This window comes from Spermophilus citellus, assembly GCF_964194105.1.
Source record: "Spermophilus citellus genome assembly, chromosome: 6".
Classification (NCBI taxonomy): domain Eukaryota; kingdom Metazoa; phylum Chordata; class Mammalia; order Rodentia; family Sciuridae; genus Spermophilus; species Spermophilus citellus.
This window is the reverse complement of record NC_138187.1, coordinates 158,650,612-158,669,446: the sequence shown is the minus strand read 5'-3', so window position 1 is coordinate 158,669,446 and position 18,835 is coordinate 158,650,612. Positions and strand designations below refer to the sequence as shown.

General features: G+C 39.6%; 1 long non-coding RNA gene across 1 annotated transcript; it reads right to left on the bottom strand.

Annotated features, from left to right (window-relative positions):
* Nucleotides 1–2,658: 2,658 nt before the first annotated feature.
* On the bottom strand, nucleotides 2,659–15,158 carry LOC308652164. Its single transcript, XR_014022742.1, has 3 exons — nucleotides 14,998–15,158; nucleotides 14,188–14,306; nucleotides 2,659–2,998 (listed from the first exon to the last, which is right to left on the bottom strand). It is a non-coding gene; the product is annotated as an uncharacterized lncRNA (long non-coding RNA).
* Between the last annotated feature and the right edge of the window lie 3,677 nt (nucleotides 15,159–18,835).

Genomic DNA, 18,835 nt, shown 5'->3' with positions numbered 1-18,835 from the left:
CCTGACAAGAACGATTTTAGAGGAGGAAAAACTCATTTTGCTCACAGTTTCAGATGTTGGTAAACATGGTTCCCAGAGCGCTTCTCTTCTGGGAGCTCAGGTCCATGATGCACTGAATGGTGTGAACTTTGAATGGTGCGGAAACATCACCTCCAATCCCTGTGAATGGCGCACCTCCAATCCCTGAAGTGGCGGAAACTCTTGGCCAAGGAGGAAGTGACAGCCTACTCGCCCTGCTCCTCCTCACCCCGCGGGGAGCCCATGAATATCAACACCCTGTTCACGCTCGCTCTCTCTCAGGACCCCCTTCTCTCCTGCGACTGGCCACTACGGTCCCCAGAGGTAAACGGTTGTTTGGGCTTGTTGAGTCCACTTCTACAGGTCTCAGTTTGTAGATAGCTGGCTCCATTGCTCTGGGCCCAAAGGAAGGCAGAAAGTCCTGGCAGAAGGGTGTGGTGGAGGAAGCAAGCCCGGACATGGCCACCCAGCAGTAGAGAGAGAGACTACTAAACTGGGCTCACAAATTGTAAACCTCAAAGACACACCCCAATGACCCACCACCTCAAGTCACACCCTGCCTGCCTTCAGTTACCACTCAGTTAATTCCTATTAGTAGATCGATACACTGACTTGTTAAAACTCTCATAACCCAAACGTTTCACCTCTACACTTTCTTGTGTTCTCTCACATTTAATTTTTTTGGGGAACATCTTATACCTAAACGTTTACAGTATGTAAAGTAATCAAACTCATCGAAATAGGAGGTAGAATCATGGTTGCAGGGACTGGAGATAGAATGGAAAGTTGTTTAATAGGTATAGAGTTTCAGTTTTGTAAGATGGAAAAAGTTCTGAAGATTGATATATAACAAAATGAGTATAGTAAACACTACTGAGCTGTAAACTTAAAATTTATTAGGATGGTAAATTTTTTTCTCTCTCTCTCTCTTTGCATAGTACTGAAGAGTAAATCCAGGAGTGCTATACCACTGAGCAATATTCCCAGTGGCCCACCCCCAATCTTTTTAGAAATAGGATTTCACTAAGCTACCCAGGCTAGCCTTGAACTCATGATTCTTCTGCCTCAGCCTCCTGAGCAGCTGGGATTACAGGCAGAATGGTAAATTTTATACTACTTGATTTTGTCAGAACAATAATATATATATATATATATATATATATATAATTATAGAAGGATCTGTAAATCCTGTCCAAACAAGGAAGTTTCTTGGCTCCTTGAGCAGCTTCTGCAGATTGTAAGTTGAATTTGCCCAGTAAAAAGGCAAAAGAAAGCTGGGCATGGTAAGCCCAGTGGCTCAGGAGGCTGAGGCAGGAGGATCATGAGTTCAAAGCCAGTCTCAGCAACTTAGCAAGGCCCTAAGCAACTGATACTCTGTCTCAGTATAAAATATAAAAAATGGCTGGGGATGTGACTCAGTGGTTAAGCACCCTGGGTTCAATTCCCAGTATCAAAAAAAAAAAAAAAAAAAAAAGGCAGAGGTGGGGAGAAGTCAGACATATTTAATCTAGAAGTAAATTCCATTTAACAGAGAACTTGCAGGTCTATAAGCATCATTCTTCTTTTCATGTTAAATTGGGATGCAGAAGGAGTCATTGTTTTGGTTTTTTTTGCATTAATAATCATTGAAGGGCTGGGGTTGTAGCTCGGTGATAGAGCGTTTGCCTAGCATGTGTGAGGCACTGGCTTTGATCCTCAGCATCACATTAAAAAAAATAAATAAATAAAATAAAGTTTAAAAAAGTAATCATTGAAAAAATTTATGGAAACAAAATAGGTGAGAGTTCAGATCAGTATGATGCATAGAGTGGATCTTCTTGCTGTTATACAAATAGCAAAACATCTATCTCCAAACCTATGAATTAATGGGCAATCCAACTTCTGAATATTTTCTTAAGAGAAATGACAACATGTGTCTATAAAGATTTAGACAAAAATGTTCATAGCAGCTTCATTCATGATGGCCCCAAACTGGAAATAGCCTAACTGTCCATCAATAGGAGAAAAACTAAATAAACCATCATATATCCACCTAAAATTCTACTCATCAATACAAAGGACCAAACTAATGATAAATGCAATAACATTTTGCTGAGTGAAATAATTCTTATACACAAAAGAAATATAGCTAAGCATAGTGGCTCACTTATAATCCCAGCTACTTTGGAGACCGGGGCAGGAAGGTCTCAAGTTCAAGGCCAGCCTGGGCAATTTATCAAGGCCATATCTCAAAATAAAATTTAATAAAAGGGATGGGGATGCAGATCAGTGTTCAAGGCCCTGAGCTCAATCATCAGTATGGCTAAAAATGAAAAATAAAAGCACATGATTCCACTTATACAAGATTCTAGAACAGGAAATCTTTGGTGGAAAAAAATATCAGAACTATGGTCTCCTTTGGGCAGGAGAGGGTAGTGATCAGGAGGGTCGTGAGGGAATTTTTTAGAGAATTTTCCTATATTTTGATAGACGTCTTCAAATCCTGGAAGATTAATATTATAAATCACCATTTTATAAAAATAAAATTAAAAAGGGCTGAGGATGTAGCTTAGTAGTAGAACATTTGCCTAGCATGTGTGAGATCCTGGGTTCAATCCTTAGTATCACAAAAATAAACAAATAATACCATCAATATTTTTATGTGCTTCAAATATATTGAAGTACAGTCTGTTTCACTTGAAGGGAATAATGTACCTATCTTTTTTTAAGGGGAATCTTCAGCACTGTCTGCTAAAGCAAGAGCCCCAGGCATAAGAATAAGTGGATATATTTGTTCCTCTTGACTCTGTCACCATGGTCACCACCAACTGGACCAGGGAAGTGCCTCTGACCCAACAACAGCTAACTATTGGCTGTCTGGCTTCCTGTGAGGCAACCTGGGGCCAGAGCTTTGTCCTCGGGTCCTCAGCAACAGTCTGTCTGTTTTTTGCACGACAGATTTAGAAGGTTAATTTGTTGGTAGTAGGAACAAAGGCAGTCACTGAAAGAAACAGACACAGAAAGAAAAGATATAATGTCAATAGCTAAGTACTCAGGAAATATGAGCACCTTCTTGCTATAGAGGGTTACTTAATTCGTGCTAGATCCTAAAGAAATTTCCAGTTCAGAAACCACAGTATAGTCTCTGTCCAGTTCAGCTGGACTCAGGTTCCCAAAGTTCCTTTGTGATCTAGTGATCTTGCCATTTCCTGTTTTCTTGGTTAGCTGAGACTTGTGGCTAAGGTTTGTCTTTATTTTCTTTTTGAAAAGTTTCCCTATGTATGCTTCTTTCAATAAACCATATACTACCTTGTACAATATGAATATGCTTATGGTTTTTGCAACCAATATAACAACCTAAAACAATTTAAAAATCATCCTTATATATTTCCAACTCATCTATACTGCATCTTATGAGATAGAAAAAGGTAGGGGTTATTCCTATAATTTAAAAAAGACATTTAAGTTTCAAAAACTAAGCTACATCCTCAGCCCTTTTTAATTTTATTTTTATAAAATGGTGATTTATAATATTAATCTTCCATTAGCTAAAGGTCACTGAGACAGGTGACAGGGCTAGGACAGAGTCCAGATGTTTTGATTTTTGTGTCAAGTACCCACTAGCCTATTCTTCCTTGATTCCTTATGAACATATAAGCATACCCACATCATTAGTGACTTATGTGGTAGGAAAAGAGATGTTCAGGTGTATGAGATATCAGATGTTCACTACTAGGTATCTAAGTGTTCTTTCTGACACTCAAGTGGGGAATTTACATTTCTGGGAAGATTTCATGATAATGACTCTCTTTTGGAACAGAGGAGAGATCAAGTTGAGACAACAGTCAGATATTCCACAACTGAAAACCAGACACATCTATGTATCCATCCAATCATTCATTCAGAAATGTTTATCAGAAAATTACTCTGTGGTGAAAACTTGTTAAACTCTAGAGAAACAGAGATGAATGAGACATCATCCCTCGTCCACAAGAACTTTTAAGCCCCAAAGAGGGGGATATATAAGTAGCAAATAAATAACAGTACAGCATGAGAAGGTCAGCAGAACTGTGGGCACAGAGCATCTGTGAAATGAAGACCAAATGAAGGTTTGGTGAGCTCTATGAGGGTGGGTGACAGGGAAGCCTTTCTGGAAGAAACAGCATTTGAGGTGGGTTTGGAAAGTAGAATAGAAAAATTGATACTTAATGATTAAAAAGGGAGGGCTGGGGATGTGGCTCAAGCGGTAGCGCGCTCGCCTGGCATGCGTACGGCCCGGGTTCGATCCTCAGCACCACATACCAACAAAGATGTTGTGTCCGCCAAAAACTAAAAAATAAATACTAAAATTAAAAAAAATAATAAAAATAAAAAGGGAAAGGATACTGCAGAGAGATTTTTAAAAGAACTCATAATGTGGAGGGAGAGAATGAGGAGAGGTTTTGGCAAAAGCAAGAGGGGCTCCCCATTCCCACCCCCATACTCAGCACAACAAATAGGAAACTCTAGGAAAAAAAAAATATGGGCCCAGCCTATGCCATGTGCCTATTTTTATAGCTGAGAAAATGGGGACTTTGGTTAGTAACTCCATGGAGACCCTGTGAAGCCAGAGGGGGTTGGGCAGACAAATCCATGCTTATGATCATATGCTACAGTGCCTTTTAAAACCACACGCTCACCATTTTTTTTTTTTTTTTGCCTTTTAGGTAAAATGTATTGGAACTCATTTTTAGACAATTCATTGAACATCAACAATTTTTAAAGGTATCAATAGAAACTAATCTTAACCGGATGTTCACTATGTGTAGGCATTGTTTGAAATGTACTAACTTAAAATTCTGATGGCAGCCTTATGAATTGGAGTATTGCCAAAAGATCACACATCAAAAGAGCAGCCGAAATGGGAACAGGGCCTTGGCAGTAGGGTCCAGAATCTGGACACTTAGACCCTGATGCCAAAGAGGAGGAGGAAAATCCACCTAATAGTGCTGGATAAACAAAAACACACTTCCAGTTCCAATTAGACTGAGTGAAGACTCTGGAGTCAAACCAAAAAATCAATTTGGTCTTGTATGTTCAGAAGACATCGAGGATTCAGAAATGTTTGTGGAAGATCAGAGTAAATTTTTTAAAATTTCCAAATTACCCAAGGAATAGATTGAATGCAATGTATTTCAATATCTCAGAGCAATGTTCACACACAAAAAAGCATATTCCTAGGGCTGGGGCTGTAGCTCCGAGGTAGAGTGCTGGCCTAGCATGCAGGAGGCCCTGGGTTCAATCTCCAGCACTGCCTCCACTCTCACGCCCCCAAAAAAGGCATATTCCTTTTTGGTATTAATCCAAATCTCCCTTGTATCACAAGTAATTTTATCTACTACAGGATTGGAGACTGTCTTTGTAGCGCTGAGAAAAAGCATCAGGCCAACTGTCAGTGAAGTCACAAGTTCCTGTTCGCAAGATCTGAAGTACTGCTTGAGATTTGGTGACACCCGTGGACACCTCTTCCCTCAGGTTCATATGACCCGTCCTGCACTCCTTTGTTCTCCACACTTGCCACCACCCCATCCATGTGTCGCCTCACAAGGTAGTCTGAAAAATGATCTATTCATCTTTCTCTAGCTCTCCTTAATGACTTCAGAAAAAAAAAAATCTGAGAGGCCCTTTCCTTTTGGAGGAATTCCTGGTGATTGCCATGGGAAAACAAATTTGTAGTCAAAAGAAATCAACAGAAATGAGGAATTAACAAGTATTCACAAAACTTTAACAAGTTCAACAAGTTATTCCTCACATTTTGCCAAATGAGTCAGTAGTCTGGGGCTACACTAGTTTTCTCATCATCTTACCTGGTACTTGCTTTTGCATAATTGTTATTTATTGAGAACTTGTGTGCTGGGCCCTGGGTGAATGGTTTTTCATATAGTCACTCAGTTAGTATCCTATTTCAAGTAAGGACACGGGCACAGAGGGTTGGCTGCTGGACTCAGGTGACTGCTGTTATTTGGATGGTAAATGTCTCTCAAAGGCCCCATGTTTTGGAGTGGTGGTCCCCAGGAAGGTGCTATTGGGAAGTTGTGTAAACTTTAAGAGGTGGGCCTCGTGGGAGGTCTTTGGGCCATCTGGGGCATACTTTGAAAAGGACTGTGGTACCGGGACTCTTTCTCTTTTTTTCTTTGCTACCTGGCTTGTGAAGAGGTGAGCTGTTCTGCTCTGCCACATTCCCACCATGTGTTACTTGCCACAGGTCTAGAAGCAAAAGGATCAGCCCGTCATGAGCTGAAATCCCCCAAATTACGAGCCAAAATAACCCTTTTATCTTTATGAAAGATATTTGTTACTATGACAGAAAGCTGACTAACAGTGACTTAATAAATCACCATGAATCATGAGACATGATTCATGAGGCCACCTAGGTCTAAAGCCTGTGGCTTTGTTGGTGTAGCCCAAGTCAGGACAGATGGTTTTCCAAGTGGAAGTGCGTAATGGTTTTGCAGGGGGCCTGTGTGGAAGTAAGGCTTGGGGCTGACCGCTCTGACAGGCTTTCTTTGGCAGAATAGTCGTCAGCTTAGGAGATTCATAAACTGGATTTTCTGAATTACCCAGAGATGATGAGGATCTTGTAGGCAGTTCACTCTGACCATTGGTAATAGGCATATGTCATGAGGCATATTCTTTTTTTTTTTAATAAAAATGAAGTTTTAAAAATTTTTGTAGTTATAGATGGACAGAATGCCTTTATTTTATTTGTTAATTTTATGTGGTGCTGAGGATCGAACCCGGTGCCTTACACATGCTAGACAAGCACTTTGCCACTGAGCTACAGCCCCAGCCCAAGGCATATTCTTTTCCAGTCTGGAAACTCATGTTCTCTTTCTGGGACTCACTCTTCTTGCAATCAGGGAACCTGGAGAACCAGGAAGTTTATTAGTGCCACACAAAGGAAAGAGACAAATCTGGAGGATAATGTTGCCTTCAGGCTTTGGGCATAACTAATGAAACATTTCTTCTCCTATATCAAAGAACACGACCTGTGGTCCTTGTTCCCTGATCTGAAGTCCTTATTCATGGGTCAGGGATAGAATGTAGACATGTCTGGTATTTATATCAGCAGTTTTCTGGATGTTATCAAATTAAAAACTTCCTTATAGTCTTGCCTCTCTTTGAGTAACTAAACTCTATGAGATGCAAATGTATATGAAGAACAGTCCTTGCCCTCCAGGAGGTGATAGCCTCAAGTACATGAGACCAAACATGAAAGCTGAGATTATTGAAAACAATCATAGTGGAGGGATCTTTGAAATTGTTAAAAAACGGGCTGGAGTTGTGGCTCAGTGGTGGAGCGCTTGCCTAGCTTGAGTGAGACACTGGGTTCAATCCTCAGCATCACATAAAAATAAATAAAATTAAAAAATAAGGGTTTAAGGGCTAGGGCTGAGGCTTAGCGAAAGCGCACTTGCCTGACATGTGTGAGACACTGGATTCGATTCTCAGCACCACGTAAAACAAATAAAGGACTATCGGGCTGGGGATGTGGCTCAAGCGGCAGCGCGCTCGCCTCGAATGCGTGCGGCCCGGGTTCGATTCTCAGCACCACATACCAACAAAGATGTTGTGTCCACCGAGAACTAAAAAATAAATATTAAGAAAAAAAAATTCTCTCTCTCTCTTTCTCTCTCTCCCTCTCACTCTCTCTTTAAAAAAAAAAAAAAAGGACTATCAACAACTAAAAAGAAAATTTAATAAAAAAAATAAAGGTTTAAAAAATTGATCAGAAAACTTCAGAATGAGTTATCATAGTGATGTGAGGGTGACGAAAGAGGACACATTTCCAAGGAGAACAATGCCACTGAGCAAACCACAGGGCAGGTGTGAGGGGTTCTGGGAACTGAAGACCTGCTCCCTTGGAAGAGGAATCAGTGTGATGGGTGTGGAATACAGCGTCAAAATGCGTTCAGGGAGGGTGGCCTGGGTCTACTATTGTAATCCAGATCTGAGCTCTGAGAGATCTGACCCAGGCAGGTGGGAATGCAAGGAAACATTTTTAGTCCTCATTATTAGTAGGAGTGACATAGAAGAGTGGGTTTGAAATAACTCTGTGGCTTTTCCTGTGCCCACTGATGTTTATGTTTACCCGACTTTCCTCCCTTCTTCCTCCCTTCTGTTTCTTCAAACTGGCTTCTCCCACCCACACAAAACTATGAGAAATAAAATCAGATCAAGTGTTTTCTAATAAACTACTTCTGGCCAGTTTATAATGTTTATCTCAATGGAGAAAGAGTCTCAAGAATCAAGGATCTTCATGGTTGCTTTTTGGCCATCTTCTTTAATCATCGAGTCTATACTCCCCTCCTTTCATTCTTTTTTTTTTTGTTTGTTTTCCTTTTTGATATTTAGGTATCCAAAAGCAAAAAGGCTATATTTCCTTAGGCTTCAACAGAATTATCGTGTACTGACTTCTTTTATCAATTGCATGTTCACCTGAAAATCTGTTTTGATTCTTCTGCAAACAATGATAAAGATAACTTGAAATTAACACACCATCTTTCATTCAGAAGATCCCCACATTCTTTTTTTTTTAAAGATAGAGTGAGAGAGGAGAGAGAGAGAGAGAGAGAGAGAGAGAGAGAGAGAGAATTTTTTAATATTTATTTTTTTTTTTGTTTTCGGCGGACACAACATCTTTGTATGTGGTGCTGAGGATCGAACCCGGGCCGCACGCATGCCAGGCAAGCGCACTACCGCTTGAGCCACATCCCCAGCCCCCCACATTCTTTATGATGTGTTCTCCTGTTATTTTTTTTTTAATATTTATTTTTTTTTTGTTTTCGGCGGACACAACATCTTTGTTTGTATGTGGTGCTGAGGATCGAACCTGGGCCGCACGCATGCCAGGCGAGCGCGCTACCGCTTGAGCCACATCCCCAGCCCCCATCCTGTTATTATTTTATGTAGACATACTACATTCCCTTAGTGCCTTTCATCTGAGGACCACAAAGGGTAGAGCAAACAGTAATTAATTCTTACAACAACCTTGGGGAACTATAATTTGTATATGTATACAGTAGATGAATCACCTGAAGGACCAGCAAAACACAGCGTTTGTGGTAAGACGAGGCTTGGTATGACTTAATGCATCAGCAACCCTGTCAAATAGTTGAGGGTAGGAAAGGAGTCATCATTTTTTAACTATAGAAAAAAAAAAAGAAAGAAAGAAAAGAAAAAAGGGCCAGGTGTGGTGATGCACACCTATAATCCCAATGACTTAGCAAGGCACTTAGCAACTCAGTGAGACCCTGCCTCTAAATAAAATATAAAAGGGGCTGGGGATGTAATTCAGTGGTTAAGCACCCCTGTGTTCAATCCTCAATTCAAAAAAAAAAAAAAAAGGCGGGGGGAGTTTAAGTGAGAAAATATCTAAATAATGACTTATCTAGGTTTCTACAAAGCAACACTTGAATGTTTGCAGCAAATAACACAGAAAAAGAAGGAGGTGTTATAACCTATTAATAGCTACACCTTCAGTCTTATTGTCACTCCCAAGACAAGTGCTTTAGCAACAAGGCAGCCCTGGTCATTAGCTGAAGCTTTGATTTAGCATCAATGCAGAGAAAGTGTGCCAAGCCCTGACTGTCAACACTGCCTGCCTATATTTCCCCAGAGGGTCTCTCATTTAGGCGAGTAGCAGGCCAAGGCCTATTTAGCTGAAGAGATGAAATCTTCATTATTTTTATGTAGGCCTTTCTCTTTAATAAAAACAAAAATGAATATAAAGAAAAACACACACAAAAATGGCCTCTTTCTTTTCTAAGCTGACTCATTGAACAATTGAGGACGTATACCAACAAATGCTTCGCCTGGTAAAACTGATTTAACACATTTTCTTTTTGGGGGGAGCCTAACTTTATTTCAGTTTTTTAATATAAGAATTTTCAAATATGTACAAAATAGATGGAACAGTGTTGAAAAGACCCCACATGATCACCACTTAGCTAGCAATCCTCTCCTTGGCTCCCCTTGTTCAAAACAGCTCTATGAAGTGAACTCGGCAGAAGTTCTTAATCCCTTGGTTTGGCTACAGCACCGTTGTCTCAAAGCATCTGATGGAATCTTTAAAGCCAATTTTTAATTCAATTTATTAAAAAATACATATATGTCAAAGGTAAACTTATGGGAAGATGAAAAAACATGTCACAAAATCTAACAGTCTAAATCCTAAATTACGATATTGCCTGGCATTTATTGTCAAGCACCAGCCACTTTGCTAGGTATCCGCCCCCCATACCAATTAATTAAGTTTTTAAATAATATCATATAGTAACTATTGGTAACCCTATTTGAAAGATGGGAAACTGAGGCTTAGAGAAGCTAAGTGACAGGCTCACAGTCAGAAGCAACAGAATTTGCAAGTGACATCGCTTGATTTCAAAGTCCTTGCTTTCTTATACGAATCATAGTCAAAAGGACCTACCTGAGCTCAGTCCAAAAGACGTATGTTACTAATGTTACAAGGAGAAAGAAAGTGATAACTAATTTTTCTTTTTTTTGGGGGGAAAACTCAAAAAAAATGTTACAGTTAAGCACTGGAATAATTAAGCAAGGAAATTATGTCTACCTTACTCCATTAAAAAAAAAACCCTATATTTCTTATCATGATCAAATGAATATGTAGATTGCTCAGCAATACAACAATTTACAGTAGCCATAATTGCATAGTGTGGCGTTATCTAACCTTGTCCGCTGTCACAATGTTAAGTTAAATCAGAAGTTGTGCAAAATAAATCACTGTGGATGCTTTCCCTACCTCCATCATCAGCCGATTCCTCTGCAGTGCATTAGAATCTGAGTTTTATTAGCTTTGTCAGCCTCATCTTATCTAAACAATTGGATTTTATTTGACATTTTTTTAAATAAATGGCTTACAATTATCATTTTGTGTCCAGCTTCTATTGCTTAGTCATTTCTTTTAAAAATATTTTATTAGAGACAATTTTTTTTATTTTAAACTCTTTTCATTTTACTCCACTTAAAGATTTTTTTTAAAAAATATGCAGCTGGGGTTGTGGCTCAAGTGGTAGCGCGCTCACCTAGCATGCGTGAGGCACTGGGTTCGATTCTCAGCACCACATAGAAACAAAATAAGGATATTGTGTTCACCTAAAACTAGAAAACAAATATTAAAAAAATATATATATTTTTAGGGCTGGGGTTGTGGGTCAGCGGTGGAGCACTGGCCTAACACGTGGGAGGCGCTGGGTTTGACCCTCAGCACCACAAAAAAATAACTAAACAAAATAAAAAATATTGTGTCTACCTATTTTATTTATTTTTATGTGGTGCTGAGGATCAAACCCAGCACTTCCCATGTGTTAGGTGAGTGCTCCACCGCTGACCCACAACCCCCGTGGCCGCCGCCCACTTAAAGATTTTATTTTATTTTATTTTATTTTATTTTTTTAAGAGAGAGCGAGAGAGTGAGAGAATTTTTTTTTTTAAAGAGAGAGTGAGAGAGGAGAGAGAGAGAGAGAGAGAGGAGAGAGAGAGAATTTTTAATATTTATTTTTTAGTTCTTGGCGGACACAACATCTTTGTATGTGGTGCTGAGGATCGAACCCGGGCCGCACGCATGCCAGGCGAGCGCGCTACCGCTTGAGCCACATCCCCAGCCCCACTTAAAGATTTTAATCAAGGAATTGCATACCTACAATTTTTAAAAACTCACATTAAAGATTTTTTTTTTTTTTTTTTTTTTTGGTGTACTGGAGATTGAGCCCAGAGCATTCTACCATTGAACTAAACCCCTAGCCTTTTTAAATTTATATTGAGACAAAGTCTTGCTAAACTGCCCAGGCTGGCCTCAAATGTGTGATCCTCTTGTCTCAGATTCCTAAGTAGCTGGGTTTATAGGTGTGCACCACTGCACCTAGCCACATTGAATAACTTATAAAGACAAACTATCTTCTTGTCCTTCCCTTCCAAATGATCTCCCATTGATTGTCCCAGAAACACTCTTTGTTTTTCACCATCTTACCTATTTGTATATTTGTGACCATATTCTTAGATGATACCTTTATACAGGTATCACTTGATGTATTATATTTAACATTGTCTATGGACTTTCTGGCATCCTAGAAAGGGTTTATTTGTTCAACAAATATTGATGGAGTACCTACTGTATGTTAGACTTGCTCTACTTGCTTTGGGTGCCAGAGATAACAAAACAGTCAAATTCTTGACTGTCAAGTAGATAAACCCTCCCTCATACTTCTAGTAAGATTAAGGTCATGCACTGCATAATGACATTTTGACTAACTTTGGATTACATATATGACAGTGGTCCCATAAGATTATAATGGAGCTGAGAAATTCCTATTGCTTAGTGGCATTGCAGGTGTTGGAATGTCATAGTGTAATGTATTACTCATAGTGTAATATATTACATATTTGTAGGGATGTATAAACAAACCTACTGTGATGTCAATCATATAAAAGTATAGTACATACAATTATGTACAGTATATAATACTTGATAATGATAGTAAACACCTATGTTATTAGTTTGTCTATTTTCTATGACATACATTTTATTGTTATTTTATAGTGTACATCTTCTCCTTATAAAAATGTGTGCTATAAAACAGCAGGTGATGTTCTACCAGTAGCAGTGTCCTACAACTTATGTCAACCTCAGCTCTTTAAAAAAAAATTTTTTTGTAGCTGTAGATGGACAGAACACCTTTATTTTATTTGTTTATTTTATATGGTGCTAAGGATCGAATCCAGTGCCTTGCATGTGCTAAGCAAGTGCTCTGCCACTGAGCTGTAGCCCTAGCCCTCAACCTCATCTTTTGATTGCAGAATCTCTTGTGCTGATCCAATCTTGTGTTGTTCTGCTCATCATAGGCTAAACTATACATATATGATACAGCTTAGGTGTGTAGTAGGCTATACCACCTAGGTTTGTATAAATATGCTCTATAACGCTCGAACAACAATGAAACCACCTGACACTTTTCTCAGAGTGTATCACATTATTAAGCAACACATGACTATATAATAGTTTTTATTTAAATCAATCATTTATTCATGTTATGTCAATGTAAATATTATTCACTACAGTGTTCAGACTGTTCTATAATTATTGTACTTTTTTATGCAACTCTTTTTTAAAACATTTTTTAAGTTGTGTCTTTTTTTTTAAAGAGAGAGAATTTTTTAATATTTATTTATTTTTTAGTTTTTGGTGGACACAACATCTTTGTTTGTATGTGGTGCTGAGGATCGCATGCCAGGCGAGCGCACTACCGCTTGAGCCACATCCCCAGCCCCCCCTTTTTTTTTTTAAAAGAGAGAGTGAGAGAGGAGAGAGAGAGAGAGAGAGAGAGAGAGAGAGAGAGAGAGAGAATTTTTTAACATTTATTTTTTAGTTATCGGCGGACACAACATCTTTGTTGGTATGTGGTGCTGAGGATCGAACCCGGGCCGCACGCATGCCAGGCGAGCGCGCTACCGCTTGAGCCACACCTCCAGCCCCTAAGTTGTGTCTTAGTGTATTTCTGCTTCTATGACAAAATATCACAGACTGGGTAGCTTACCAACAACAGAAACTTACTTTCCACAGTTCTGGAGGCTGGAAAGTCCAAGATCAAAAGAGATCAAAAGTTGCTGACATTTCAGAATCTGACATAGACCTTCTTGCTGTGTCCTCACAGGGCAGAAGGCAGAGGACAAAAAGGACTGAACTGTGTGTGAAGCCTCTTTGATAAGGACGTTAATCCTAAGCACAAGGGAGGAGTTCTGGTGGCCCAATCCCTTCCCGAAGGACCCACTTCTTAATACTATTTGCTTGGAAATTAAATTTCAACATGCATTTTGGGAAAACACATTTAGACCATAGAAAGTTATCACAATTGCTCAGTTAGAACCATGCCCCGGGGGCTGGGGCTGGGGCTGGGGCTCAGTGGTAGAGTGCTCCCCTAGCACATGGGAGGCCCTGGGTTCACACCTCAGCACCATATAAAAATGAAATAAAGATATCATGTCCAATGTCCACCTACAACTAAAAAGTAAATATTTAAAAAAGAACTATGCTCCATTTTTCACTAGTTTTACCTCAAATGTTCATATGCAATAAAAAAAGTTGATCTATTTCTTTTTTTCCTAGAGACTCGTATGTGGTTGTTGTGTTCCAACCTGTCTTGCCTGCTCTCCAGGCAGACTTCCTCAGTGTTGGATTGCACTGTTTCCTTATTCCTTGTCTTTCTTCATCTCGTGTACATCCCTGTTTTGTTGGAATCCATCTTTAGGAAAACCTAGAGAAGGATGATTGGAAAATAATTTTTTTAGGTGCTTGAGTACATGACAAATGAAGTACTTTGAAGTCCATGAAGGCATATTAGTCTTACTTTATTGTTTGGACTCTATTTTCTCCCCTAGCTCAAAGAGAAAGTCTTGAGTATTATTTTGGGCAATATAGAATAGGCATTTTTCTGCTTCTGTTAGGAATGTGTGTCCTGGGCAGTTCTGCAATATGCTGCAAGAACTTTAAAGGAACAAACAATCCTGGCAATTGGAAAATTGCAAAAAAAAAAGAGAGAGAGAGAGAGAGAGAGAGAGAGAGAGAGAGAGAGAGAAGAAAGAAAAATAAAAAAGGGGAAAAAAGATAAAAAGGACACAGACATAGAACTGTAAATCAATATATTTCTGCTGTGGGGATCAACCCTGCCTACGTCATTTCCCCAGAAGCAGATGTAGAGTTGGGTGAGGAAGGTTTATTGGGGAATGTTCTCAGGGACATAAACTTTAAGGAGTAAGGGCCAGAGGGAGTAGTTGACCAGGGATGCAATCACACAGAGGCCTCAATCGATCCCATAGGAAGCTCTGGAGTTGGTCTAGAGTTGTCCCACCTCGACATAAGAAGCCAGATCTTCATAACCTCACATTGACCAACTGTTAAAACTAGCTAGTTTTCAATAACTAGTAGCCCCAGGAGAGAGGCCTGACCTGGAGATGATCTGAGTAAAGTGTCTCTCTTCTGCTGATGACAATTTGTAAAGAGCTTTGCAGTTGTGAGCCAGCAGCCAACACACCTGGCAGACCACAGTGTCCACTATAATATATAAAGAACTTGTCTTCTTGAAAGTCCATGAGCTGACATGTTGGCTCTTTGTTTCATTTCTCCTAGATACCTATGAAGAAAAAATGGACAATTCAGTGGCAGGAGTGAAATTATATTTGGAGTGAGAAGGAGCTAAGAACTGTTTAATCCAAAAGCTAGATAATTAGTCTCCAAGAAATAGAACAAATGAAATGAACTCTGAAAAGGTTTAACTATTTTATTTGGTTTTGCATTTTGAGTATTTTGGGTGTACTAACTTTAGTTAGCAGTCATTCTTGAATTTTAAACATGAAGTGAAAGCCATTGTGTTTAGGTTTATAGTATTAAATTGGGGAAAGTTCAAAGACAGTACTTTAAGGAGTTGGGGGTTGTGGCTCAGCGGTAGAGCATTCGCCTACTATGTGCAAGACCCTGGGTCCAATCCTCAGCACCACATAAAAATAAATAAAATAAAGGTATGCTGTCCAACTACAACAACAACAACAAAATACTTAAAAAGAAAAGAAAACACTCCGAATGTATTTCAACTGCTCTTAACACAGGAGGGAATTGTAGAAGTCAAAACTCCTCACCAAGCCAGTGCGGTGGTGCATGCCTGTAATCTCAGCGGCTGGGAAGGCTGAGGTAGGAGGATGGTGAGTTTAAAGCCAGCCTCAGCAAAAGTGAGCAACTCAGTGATTCTAAAATAGGCGAGTCTTTAAGCATATAGGAAAAAATCCCCTTTTTTTGTACATTATTGTGATGTTTATAGAATATGCAATACTGTCTATTCTTCATTCTGTATCAAATTATATCTATTCTTTTTTTTTAGTTGTAGTTGCACAATATCTTTATTTATTTTTATGTGGTGCTGAGGATTGAACTCAGTGCCTCACACCTGTGAGGCTAGCGCTCTACCAATGAGCTACAGCTCCAGCCCTCAAATTTTATCTTGCTGTTGTATTTGTTATACTTTAAAGAAACAGTTGAAGAGGGGCCATGGTTGTGGCTCAGTGGTAGAGCGCTAGCCTAGCATGCATAAGACACTGGGTTCAATCCCTGTACCACATAAAAATAAACAAATAACATGAAGGTATTGTGTCCATCTACAACTAAAAAATGTTTAAAAAAAAACAGGGCTGAGATTGTGACTCAGAGGTAGAACGCTTACCTAGCATATGTGAGGCACTGGGTTCAATTCTCAGAACCATATATAAATAAATTAATGAAAAAAAATAAAGGTTCATATACAATAAAAAAAAAAAAAGCAGTTGAAGAATAAAGAATATCATCTCAAATGCTTACATCTCCAATCTATCCCATGGTTCCCTCTTCTGTCTAATTAAAGGCTATGTGTGTGTTTTTTTTTTTTTTTAATTTTTATTTTGTTGTTGTCATGGACACAATGCCTTTATTTTGTTTATTTATTTTTATACGGTGCTGAGGCCAGTGCCTCACACATGCTAGGCAAGCGCTCTACCACCGAGCCACAACCCCAGCCCTGAGCTTTTTTTTTAACCTCCGATATTTATATTATACTTCTTGAAAGTGACAGAAATTTAGTCATATCCTTTGATGTCTTTTGTTGTTGCTAAAAAGTCAATATTTTCTAGACAAAGATATGTCAGAAACATTCAAGACAAATAGCTAAGGGAAACAACAATTTGAAACTTTGAGTCCATTACAAACTTCAAATCTGTGGCAAACCCAAGTAAAGGAGGAGAGGGGAACTCAACAGCCTAAAGCCCTGTTGTTGGAAGACTGAAGTTCGGGGCCAAACAATACAGAACTTCAAAGGAGGGAGGGGTGCGTTTCTGTCAGGTTGCGGCATAGCTGGTTCCTTGTGACAAGACGCACCAGGAAGGCAAACAGCAGCCAGTCATGGCTGGAGCACTGAGCTGCACTCTCAAGCAGCGGCTGAATCCAGCAGCCTGCCCTGAGAACCGAGGCAGTTGGCCTCTCTCCCAGTGAAGGCCAGGGAGACAGTTGAAGCCTCATCTAAGAGAAACTCCAGGAAACTCTTTCTGGATTCTACCACGCGGCCTGCGCAGTGGTTTCATTAATGAGGTTCTAGGCATAAAGTTAGTTAGAAGAGATCGAAATAAAACACACAGACAGTTACCTTATTTCTATTGCTAGGTCCGAGACGGCTCACCTCTCTGGTTCCCACCTCTGGCCGCCCAGCAGGGCAGCGAGGATTACTCAGGGCTAGCAGGAGAGAGAGAGAGAGCGAACCCGCCTGGGAGTAGCCCTTTATTGGGGAACAAGAGATTCAGGGGAGAATTCCATCCAATGAAGGTTGAGGGGGGGCTGCACTCCAAGGTCAGGGTCAGTGATTGGGCCCCCAGGGTCAGTGGTCAGGCACACCCCCACACGGATGGGCTGTCTCATCAGGAAAGGGTCGGGAAAGCTTCGACAGAGCCAAAGCGCCTCAGGCCCTTAACGGGAGTCACCCAATCACGTGTCAGAATGGCTCCCCACACTGGACGTTAGGTGAGTTTGGACTCTGTTCCATATGCTCAGTGATTCCTGCCTTTGTTGACACAAAGGCTCCATTACCTGCAATACAGAGCTATAAAATTCAACAGGATTTTAAGAGAGATGGTGAAAAATAAGCCTTCCTCCCTCCCCTGTCCAGCCTTTTCATGCCCTTCCCAGAAGTGAGCACTCTTTCCAACTTGTGCTGTATTTGCCTAGCATGTGTGAGGCACTGGGTTTGATTCTCAGCACCACATATGAATAAATGAATAAAATAAACTTCCTTCAACAATTAAAAAAAAAAAAAAGATATTCTATGGGCTGGGATTGTGGCTCAGCAGTAGAGTGTTTGCCCAGCATGTGTGAAGCCCTGGGTTTGATCCTCAGCACCATATAAAAGTAAATAAATGAAATAAAGGTATTGTGTCCTACTACAACTAAAAAATAAATATTTTAAAAACAGATATTCAAAGTGTTGGTTTAAATAGTTGATACTTTTTATTTTTACTTTGATCACCTCCTTGTCACTTGAAATCAATATGTTAGAAGATTTAGTCTTATGAGTCCATAGTAAACTTCTGCCAGCTTTTTTTTTTTTTTTTTTTTTAGTACTGGGAACCCAGGGGTGCTTTGCTGCTGAGCCACTTCCTCAGCCCTTTTTGTTTTTTTATATTTTGAGACATATTTTGAGGTCTACTAAGTGGCTGAGGGCCTTGTTAATTTGCCAAGGCTGGCTTTGAACTTGCAATCCTCCTGCCTCAGCCTCCAGAGTGGCTGGAATTACAGGCATGAGCCCCCACTCCAGCCCTCTGCCAGCTCTTAATGATCAATTACTATTTTGTAAATTAAATTATACAATGTGTGACTGTCCTTGCATATATCCTGGACCAGAATAATGAAGTCTTCAGAGGTTACATATTACAGCTTATTCGGGGGCCAGGTAGGGAATAGAAATACGTAAAATGGCTGGTTGGAGCCAACTGGTAATTGACAACAAAGGCATTTCGAAGGCCAAGTTTATTATACACATAATACAACTACACTATGTAGTCTTGTGGCCTTTCATTACAGTTTGTCCTTTTATAAAAGTAATTTTGTATTTTTGATTGACATAATATTTACACATATTTACAAAGTATATTGTAATGTTTTTGATTCATGTATATATTGGGTAGTGATATATATATATACATATATACACACACATATATATACATACATACATACATACATACATACATAACTCAGGGTAATTAGCACATCAAT